We start from the raw sequence: 10,974 nt of genomic DNA on the forward strand, positions 1-10,974 counted from the left end.
ATCGAATCCAGGTCTCCTGCATTGCAGGCAGATTCTTCACCGACTGAGCCACCAGGGAAGCCCAAGACTACTGTAATGGGTGGCCTGTCCCTTCTCCAGGGGATCGTCCCAATGCAGAAATCAAGCTGGGGTCTCATGCATTGTAGGCAGATCCTTTACCAGCTGGGCTACTAGGGAAGCCCAGACAGTATTATACATGGGTCTTCATCTTTTTTTAATCCGTTACCTTTTTCTTTTTCTTTAGGATGCAGCATTTCATCCATTCATTTATGTTCTTATTGCCATTTCAAAAATTGTTTTGGGGTTGTTCTAAAGGTGTTTATTCTAAACTTCCTTTTGTGATTTGATGCCTATCTTTAGTGTTGTGTTTGGATCCCCTCGTCTTTTTTGTGTCTATATCTATTGTAGATGTTTGGTTATCACGAGTTTTTTGTTATAGCTGCCTATACACACACCACATACACATGTATATACATATATACATATATATATAGATAGATATATATAGATATATATAGATATATATAGATATATATAGATATCTTCCAAGGTGGTTCAGTGCTAAAGAATCCCCCTGCCAATGCAGGAGATGCAGAAGATTTTGGTTTGATTCCTGGGTTGGGAAGATTCCCCTGGAGGAGGAAGTGGAAACCACTCCAGTATTCTTGCTTGGAAAAATTCCATGGACAGAGGCGCCTGGAGAGCTATAGTCCATGGAGTTGCAAACAGTCAGACGTGCCTGAGTGAAAGAGTATATATACACATGTGTATATACTTGTTTAACTTTACTGGTCTCTTAATTTCAAATGCATTTTCAATATCCTGCATTTGTACTCCCATCCTCTCATAGCTGCTGGTTTTGATATCATATTTGTGTGTGGATGATTTACTATGTTTATCGTCTGTTTGACTTAACTGGTGAGCTTTCCCACTGACAATTTTCTTGTTTCTAGTCCTGGCCTTTTTGTTTCTGCCTAGAGATGTTACATTAGTCTTTGTTGTAAAGCTGGTGTGGTACTGTTGAATTCCCTGAGCCTTTGCCTGTCTTTTGATTTCTCTGTTGAATCTGAAAGAAGAGCCTTGCTTGGTAGATTATTTTTAGTTGTAGGTTTTTCCCTTTTACCACTTTAAATATATCATGCGACTCCCTTCTGGCCTGCAGAGTTCCTGCTAAGAAATCAGCTGATAATCTTATCGGGATTCCCTCTTATGTTATTTGCTACTTTTCCCTTGACCTGCTTAATATTTTCTCTTTGTTGTTAAATTTTCAGTTTGCTTAATGTGTGTCTCAGCATTTTCCTCAGCACTTGGAACCAGCCAACTGGGCAAGCATAGAAAAAAAATCCGTCGCTGATGACCGCAAAAAGCTTTGAAACCTTTTTTCAACCCGCACGGGCGGGGGAGAAACGTGCAAGTGGCTCACTTGAGCAACACTGCCCCCTGCAGATCACAGAAACCAAAATGCCAGCAAGCCCGGAAGGAAATTGAACATTTCTGTTCGGTTTTTGGGCAGAGCACTTAGGAGGGATGCCCCTGAGGACCAGAGAAAGAAAGGGAACCTCTCGAAGTGGCCGGGCAAACCACCCCTGGACCGCGCGAATTCCGCTCCACCTGACCACAGAATCACAGCGAGGCGGGCAAGAAGTCAGGACGTCCAGGAAAATCCGGAGTTGCTGAGGGCTGGTTCTGGGCCTGCCCTGGGGAGCAGTGAGGTCAGCGCCAGTCTCCCAGCCTGCGTCTGCTGGGAGATTTCTCCCCGAGACTGTTTGGAACTCTGCACTGAGGGACCCGATCCGTGATGTCCGGGTCCTGTCCAACCTGACCCAACAAGATGGTTGGGGTCACTACTATTTTGGGTCACTACCCTGCCCTCTTCTCTGTCAGTCGACTCAGGATTAAAGTCCCTTCCTGACCTAGCTTGCAGTGAGCTGAGCAACTTGTACTCCATAACAGCTGATTACTTCCAGGTGCTTTCATAAATGTGTTATCATGTCATAATCTTGATAGAGTGGACGAGTCGTTTTCTATGTACTTTCCCTCACGCCCCCTTTCATTTAGTATCTCATTGTAATGAATATTGGTTTCAGTCAGTTGGTCATGTCTGACTCTTTGCGACCCCATGGACTGCAAGCAGCACGTCAGGAGGCTTCCCTGTCCTTCACCATCTCCTGGAGCTTGCTCAGACTCATGTCCACTGAGTCAGTGATGACATCCAACCATCTCGTCCTCTGTCATCCCCTTCTCCTCCTGCCCTCAGTCTTTCGCAGCATTGCAGGCTGTCTTACCCTCAATCCCAGTGAGCATTTTATGTCACTCTTCCACTGGGGAGGGGAAAGTATCCTACAAACCGGTGTGCAAACTTCAATCTGACAGACTTGAGACCTGAACATAGGGACACTCTCTGAGGAACCCTGAGAACCTGGAGAGCTGACTCTTCCTCTGTGTGCCACAGGTCCCAAAGGCATAAAATGAGGGCAGTAATATCATCTGCTTCTTGGGTGGTGTCCAGCATCAATTACCCCGCAGGATCTTGCCTTGGCACTTTCCCTGTCATGTTATTATTGTAGGTGGCTGAGATGGTAAGGAGTCAGCCTGCAGTGCAGGACAGCCAGATTCAATCGCTGGGTTGGCAAGATCCTCTGGAGAAGGAAATGGCAACCCACTCCATTATTCTTGCCGGGAGAAACCCATGGGCAGAGGAGCCTGGCAGGCTACAGTCCAAGGGGTCTTAAAAAATTAGACACGTCTGAGCCACTTTCACTTCCACTTCACGTAATGATTTTCCAGGCAAAACTCACTGTCATAATAAAGTTCTCTTTAAACATACAGGAATTCCTCAAGGATCGGAAGCAAGACAAGGGTAACCACTCCGTCCACTATCATTCACTATGTCCGCTTATAGTATTTTATTGTAATTTTAAGTGTCAATCGGTCCGGCGAAAGTTCAAACAACGGGCTCTCCGAAGGGCTCGAATGCAGTTTGAATCAGCCAACCGCCATAAAGGGGGAAAACAAAACAAAATGAAACCAAACCTAACCAACCGCTTCTTGTGGCAAAAGGCTTCCTGTCATTTTATTAAAGCGCGAAGGGCAGAGGAAAAACCGGCCCGGCTACAGTGGAGCAACACTGCCACCTGCTGGCCACAGAAACCAAAACGCCTCAAGGCCGGAACAAAATTCATCGTTTCTGCTGGGTTTTCGCGCAGAGGACTGGACAGCGCGGATGCGAAAGCTAAGGGGGATTCCTGAAGGACCAGAGAAAGGAAGGGAATCTCTCGAAGGGGTCCGGCCAAACCACCCCCGGACAGCCAGCCGTCCGCGGAACCATAGCAACACGGGCAGGAAGTCAGGGTGTCCGGGAAGATCCGGCGCTAGGTGGGCGGGGCTGCACTCCGATTGGCTGGCTCTGGGCCTGCGCGCCGCAACCCAGTGAGGCCCGTGCCCGTCTCCTGGCCCTGGTCGGCTAGGGATTTCTCTGGGACCGGGTTTCGAACTCTCCACTGAAGAACCTGACCGGTGACGTCCGGTCCTGTCGCCCACTGCCGAAGCCCCCCACGTGCGGGAACGTTACAAGTCCCCTGTCCATTCTCCTCCCTCCCACCCCCGGCCTGTGACCGCGTCCCTCCCGTGGTACACTCACTGTTCTCTCAGGCCTCACTCTTCTGATCCGTCCTCAGTGCCCACGAGGCTCACCCGGTCACCCCGGAGACTCTCCGTCCTTAGCGATGCTCCCTTCCTCCCCACCCGAGCATCCCTCTGCCCACGGTCCCGCCCCGGGCATCAGGAAGGATCGCGCCCCTCGTGGTGTCCGGGTTCCAGCATTCCTCCCTGTCTTCACCCTCAACATGACGTCCTGTCCTCCAGCTCCCTCGCACTAGTGCCCGTGCACTGATGCCACAGCCTCCTGGAGACCCAGCTCACCGACCGCGCGTCCTTTCACACCATGCGCCAGGCCCCTCCTGGATGGGCTGAGCCAGGGCTGGAAGCTGTCTCCCTCAAACACACCTCTCCCCAACAAACACACCTCTTGTGCTCCTTGCACCCTCCTGCCTGCCCACTCCCTCCCTGTGTCTGAGCATCGAGGAGAAAACTTTACAATTTTACAGAAGTGTTTTATCTTAAATCCATGGCCGGAGTAGACCGCTGTTCAGTTTCACAGTCACCTAGCTACACTCCTACACTACACACTCCTAACCTTCCTCCATGCTAATGAGCACCAGCCCAACCTGCCAATACTTCCTGGAGAATATGGAAGCAATCCAGTGGGATTTCTCGTTTCCCAGTCCCGATCTGCATGTTTCTGCCCTGGCACTCTGCTGCCCCTCTCCACGCCTGCCCCTGACTGCACGGAGCCGCTCACCTCTGCCCGGGATCCCATGCCTTGCACCTTCTCAGGGACTTTGCCCCTGCAGTTATCATTCCTCTCTCCTGAACCAGCACCTGCTCCCTCTACATCGGAGCATTCCACAGCACAGGGGGAATCCCACCGTCTTCCACCACCCTAGTCTGCAGCTACTGGCACATTACCGGTTGCCCTTCAAGGCAAAACTGCTTCAAATTCTGCTGAGAGATTCTCTCCTCTGCCGCCTTCCATGGAGCTTTTGTCCCAGTCACTCCACTGTAACTGGCCTCGTCATGGCCATCATGAATATCCATACTTCCTGATCCCACAGACACTCTTCAGTGCTCATCTTAGGCAACATCTCAGGCACCTTTGGCATATTTGACTCTTGTGTTCTTTATCCCTCTGTTTTTTTATAGTTCAGGGGCGTGTGGCTTATGTGACAACAGCGTCTCCTAGATGTACTCAACAAGGTACACATTCTACACTAGGCCCCGTTTGACCTGGATGTTGTATGGTAAGTCATGGGTCAAATGAAAGACAAGCCAAAGAAAAGAGCGTCCCAGTCACTGCGGGGGAATGGCCCATAGCGGCAGTGGCAGGCAGAGGTGAGAGAGCTCGGACAAGGGAGGTGTGACAAGAAATGAAGAGGAACACCAGGGAAAGGAGGATTCCACCCCATTCACACTTGGGACTCACAGGGGGCACACTGTACAATGACCCAATGGAGTCTTTGGGCAGAAGGGTGGCTGCAGTTTAGGAATTTCATTTTTTGGAGCTGATCTTGGTTCCTGCTGCGGTGCAGGTGAGATCCAAGGGAGGGCTCTGCATCACCCAAGGGAGAAACGTGAAAAGGGACTGAATCCAGACGAAGCCTAAGCAGGCGATGGGCTAAGGGACCTTGTGGCTGAGGCTGAGGAGTGGACGTTCCTGCCCGGGGATGGGCTGGACGATCAGACCCAGATTCAGAGGGGTCTGCAGATGCCAGCAGGGTGGCTGAGGCTCAGTCAGCCAGGGAGGACCGGGCCCACAGCAAGAGGAGAGAGACAACAATGCAAGTTTCACCGCCCCCACCCACGGGCGGTGCAGGTCAGCATCACCAGGTGGAGCCAGGAGAGGAGAGCACACCCTGCGAGCACACAGCCCACTGCTCCCAATACCATGCGTCTTTGGTTCCTTTCAAGCCATGCTTCTTGAATGTATAGACACCAGGACCATCCTTATCTGGTTACCTCTCGATTCCTCTGCCATGTGCCCATCCACAGAACATCCCCTTGCTAACGCCTCCCAAGAGCTCCATAGGCCAAACCATAGTACCCAGAGCTGTATTGGCCACGGACACATTCCGTTTTCAAAACCGCTTTTCCTTGGTCAGAGTCTGTGACAGCAGCCCACCCTGGCTTTCCCCCTACCTCTCTGTCCATTTCTTCTAAGACTCCTTGTCTGTCCATTTACTTTGATCCCCTGCTAAGTCTTGGGCTTTGTTTTTCTCTGGTTTCCAGCCTCTGCCCTGTGCTCTTCCACTCCATACATGATCTTTGGGTGACTACGTCACCCCCCAGAGCTTTTACTCATCTGACTTGTTTTCATCAGTATCCCCCTGTATGCTGTTGGCTTTTCCTAGCAGTAAATCTACCTAGCATATCTCATCTGGGCCCCAGATTCCCCAGAGGCTGAGACGTATGGGGCATCTGCATTCAGATGTCCCAGAAGCCCTGCAGGCCTGCTAGTAGCCCCAGGCCAACGTATCCTGTCTCATGGATGCGCACCGCCATCCACCCAGTTCCTTAAACCACAGTCCTGGGCATGCTGCTGGGTGTGATCTTCACTGTGCCATGACTCCCCTGGAGCTGCTCTGCCAAAGGCTGACCCGAGATCTTCCTGTTGCCACAGGTGGGGATCCGTTCCTCTCAGAGGCCCTGTTCCTGCAAACACGCTCTGAAGGTGTCCGGAGCACGGGCCATCACCCTCTTTTGGATCTCCGAGAGAACCTGGGCACTGTAATGCACCTGAGGGACACAGCAGTGCAAGCCCATCACTGGGGAATGTGCCAAAGAATATCTGGAAGCGATCCCTAAAGAACCTTTAGGGAGGTGGGTCTTCATGGTTGTGCACCAAACAAGGGATTTCTTAACTGTATTTTTCCCAATGAGCATCCTCTTCTGATTTTGTCTTCATCTGAGCGCGGGAGTTAATTTGATAACACAGGAAACAGTTTAAAATGGCAACTGAGCACGGTCAGCAGATACGCTGACAGCCCATCCTGCTGCATCAGCATCCACAGCTACAATTCTCAGCCATCTTTAATCTTTGACGCACTATTCTGATCTGTCTAATGAAGTTATCTCCACAGTATTTTAGAAATGTATTCAACTAACTAGGCACAAGGAATCCTGACAAGAACTAAAACGTACTGAGTTTCACTAACAACAGCAGGGTGTTAACTGTAACACTTTGGATTCAGGAACATGCAGCAGAGCAAGCACAAGGTCAGTTTTCAAACTAGTATTAATTTGGGCAAGTCGTCCCTTTCCTTAGCCTAAGATAGCTGTCAAGCATAGCGGGTCATGATGAAAACCTGCTTTCGCTGTAGAGAGGAGTCACAAATTTTTGATCTTCGATTTCCTCCTGTAAGAATGGGTTCTGTTTCCACAGCTGCAAGGTCGGCTTTCAGAAGAGAACTTTTTCAGATAATGCTCACGCCAGGGCCACATTCCAGACCTACTACTTCAGACTCTCTGGGGCTGTCCTGCCAGCATTGGCTCTCCTAAAGCCTCTCCAGGGGAGATCTGATGCACAGTTTAGGTTGAGAAGCACAAATCTCATGATGCTTCACCTGTCCTGCTTTTAAATAGAATCCTGAACTGAAGAGCCATGTTTCCTACTAAAGACTTCAAAAAAATTTTTTAATTATCTGTCTTCCCTTCTGAGGGGTATTTTGACACATTGATTCACAGCCATATTTAGAACAATTTCAATGACTCAGTGGTGTGTTACGCCCCCAAGTCCCCTTCCTTACCAGACACTCAGGCAGATGGATGGGAGGGAACGCACCTGTCCTGGTGGCAGAAGGAGGATGGATGGAGTTCCGTTGTCTTGGTTACTGCTCTGCTGAGCATCCCTCCTGGGTTGCTGAGCTCAGGCAGGGGGCCTCACAACAGGTTAACACACAGGTTAACACCCTGTGACCAGAGGATGGAGCTAAGGGCTGAGATCCATTACTGAATCTGGGAAACGGAAGCTGGGTCCACGTGATTTGAGAAGAATGGGAAAACAACGAAGTAGAATTTCAGATGCAGGGTGGGATCTGGGAGCCTGTCCAGAGCCACTGACTTGTGGTCACACACTGGGCGCCTGTGCGTAAACACAGAGACACACTAGACGTGTGTGCTCACTGGGGGTTCTGTCCTGACGTGCACGGCGACTGTCTCTGGAGGGAGCATCTAGCACATGTGCAGGAGGCCGGACCCAGGACGTGGAAGGAGCAGGGGCGCTCCCCACTGTTACAGAAGCAATGGCACATCTTTCCCCACATGTCTCACCTGCACTTCTGCATTACCGTCCTAAACTGCTTTACTGAGGTGTAATCACATACCACAGATCACACCCATCACTTCCAGGGCAGTGACTTTTACCAACTTCACACAGTGGTGCAACCACCACCACAGTGCAGTTGTGGAACCCTGCCAGCACCACGAAAAGGGTCCGTGTACCCATCAGCAGTCGATCCCCAAGAGGACCTGCATGCCCAGGCATCCTCTCATCTAATTTCTGTCTCTGTAGATTTGCCCTTTGCGGGCATTTCATATCAACCAACTCCTGCAGGAAGTGGCCTTTTGTGTCTGGGTTCTTTCACTTAGCACAGTGCTTTGGAGGCTCACCCATGTGGCAGCAGAAAGCAGAAGCTCATCACTTTTCATCCATCTATGCTATTCCACTGAATGGCTACAGAATACTCTGTTTACCCCTCTCCAGCTGACAGACTTTTAGGCTGCTCCACTGTTTGGAGATTACAGACAGTGCTGCTGTGAAAGACATTCAAGGGCAAGTGTTTGTGTGGACATGGGTTTCATTTCTCATTTCCCCATGGTTTCCTTTCTTCTCTTGCATGGTGCACAGGCTACACCCTTCAGTCAGTGTGGAACAGAGGTGGTTGAAGCAGACCTCCTATCCTTGGTCTGGATCTCAAGAGGCAAGCATGCACTCAAACTCTACTAGATGTGATGTGACGAGAGCTGGATATTTCTTGGGGATGTTCTTCAGCACCACCGCGACGATCCCTTCTATCCTGAGTTGGTTGACCATGTTTATTGATTTAGTTATTTACTTATTTGTCATGAACAGGTCTTGAACTGTGTCAAATGCTTTTTGTCTGTCAAGATGACAGGTGGTTTCTGTCCTTCATTATATCAATACGCCGTTTCCCATAACTGAAGGTGAGCGTTGGTCCAATACTGCAATCCTGGGAAAGATCTCACACAGCCCTTTGCAAAATATTTCTCGATTTGGTTTGCAGATACAGTGTTGAGGGTGTATGCATCGCTATTCATGACAGTTATGGATCTGTAGCTTTCTGGTAATGGCAAGTCTGGCTTTGGTACTGGGGTAATACTGGGCTTATAGGATGAATTAGGAAACGTTCCCTCCTCCCTCCTGTCTATTCAGGAAGAATCTGTGAAGGATGGGTGCTATTTCTTCTTTAAACTTTTGATAGATTTCACTGATGAAGCCAGGAGGCCCAGGACTTCCCTTTGTGGGAAGGTCTTTAAATGAATGGTTCAGCATCGTTGCTTGCTACAGGTACATTCAGATTTGTTATTTGGCCACTGCATTTAAGCCAACTCCCATCTAGGATTCTTTGGCTTGTGGTTCCTATGGCTTGGTCTCTCGCCTAGAATTTGACATGCTGGACATCTCTGCCCATCACACGATTCTGGCTCCTACTCTGTAACTGGGGAGAGTATGCTGCTCAGAAGTGACCCCCAGATCACCAACACACAATGGGCAGGTTGGGGATACAGACTTTGAGGTGGGGAGCAGGTGGCATAGCTGATATCGTCATTTACAACCGCCTATCCATCCTCCGGGGGCCCTCATCAGGTTGTGGGTAATTCTGCAGTTGGGACTGGCACAGCAAGGACCCAGAGTACCCTGTCCCCTCCCCCGCCATGTCCACTTCATCTATCCTGATACTTGTCATTCTTCTTGTCTCCTAGGAACGCAGCCTCACGGGGGATCAGTGACACACTCGCCACCACATCTAAGGGTGTCAGATCTCCTCTCTGCTTAATGACTCAACCTCGAGGGCAGGGACTGGCCATGCAATTCCTCCTCACCTCCCCATCTCAACAGCCAGCCTGGCACGGAATGGAGGGGATGCAACATATACAGTGAAAACCTTCATGAGGCTAAATGAGGGACTGTGGATGGCAGGATTGACCTGGGTTGGCTGCTGGAGTGAGCCCATCGCATCCCACCCTGGGGAATTTGCGCCAGGTGGGGATGACCATCCCTGCCCCAGTGCACTGTGGCTACCATCAGGGACGTACCTTATCCAGACTTGGTGTGCCACCAGCTGTGGACGGACACTGAAGTCACTGGGTCTTCATACTTCACCCCAGACTTTACGGATGGTACAGTTGGAGATGCTCTGTCAGAAATAAACCTGCGCTCATATGGCCTATTAGTCTATGCCAAAGGAGCCGAGAACATCCAGGGAAAATGCTGTCTCTTCAATAAATGGTTATGGAAAACTGGACCCCTTTCTTACACAGCATTCAAAAATAAACAACAACAGAAGATTAAAGACGAAATTTTTAGACCTTAAGCCATAAAGCTCCTAGAAGAAGACGTAGGCAGTGTGCTCGTTGACATAGGTCTTAGCAATAGTTTTTTTGGCATGTCTCCTCAGGCAAGAGCAACGAAAGCAAAAATAAACAAATGGGAGTTCATCAAACGAAAAAGCTTTTACACATCAAGGGAAACCATCAACAAAAGAAAAAGGCAACCTGCTGAGTGGGAGAAGATATGAGCAAGTGACACACATCCGAAAAGAGGTAGATGTCCAAAATAGCTAAACGACTCATAGAATGTATTGGGAGAAACACCCAAAACCCGATTTTAAAATGGGGCAAAGCACGAATAGACATTTCTGCAAGGAAGAGATACAGATGGCTAATAGACATATGAAAAGATGCTCAACATCTCCGCATCAGGGATTAGAAAATGAAGACCACAGTGAAGTACTTCCTCATACCTGTCAAGTAGCTGTTATCAAAAGGGCAACAAGTAAGAAATGTTGGGGAGGATGTAGAGAAAAGGAAACCCTCGTGCGGTGTTGGTGGAAATGTATATCGGTGCAGCCACTATGGAGACAATGAGGCTTTCCTCAAAAACTGAAAACAAGAACTACCATATGGTCCAGCAGTTCCACTTCTCGGTATTTTTCTCAAGAATAAAAGAAACACTAGTCACAAAACAGATATGTGCTCCTCTGTTCACTGCAGCGTCATTTACAGCCAAGGGGAGCCAAGAAATGAAAGGAACCTAAGTGCCCATCAATAGATGAGTCAAAAAGGAAGAAATGGTGTACACACACACACACACACACACACACACACAATGGAATATTA

Source organism: Ovis canadensis, chromosome X, assembly GCF_042477335.2.
Source record: "Ovis canadensis isolate MfBH-ARS-UI-01 breed Bighorn chromosome X, ARS-UI_OviCan_v2, whole genome shotgun sequence".
Taxonomy (NCBI): Eukaryota; Metazoa; Chordata; class Mammalia; order Artiodactyla; family Bovidae; genus Ovis; species Ovis canadensis.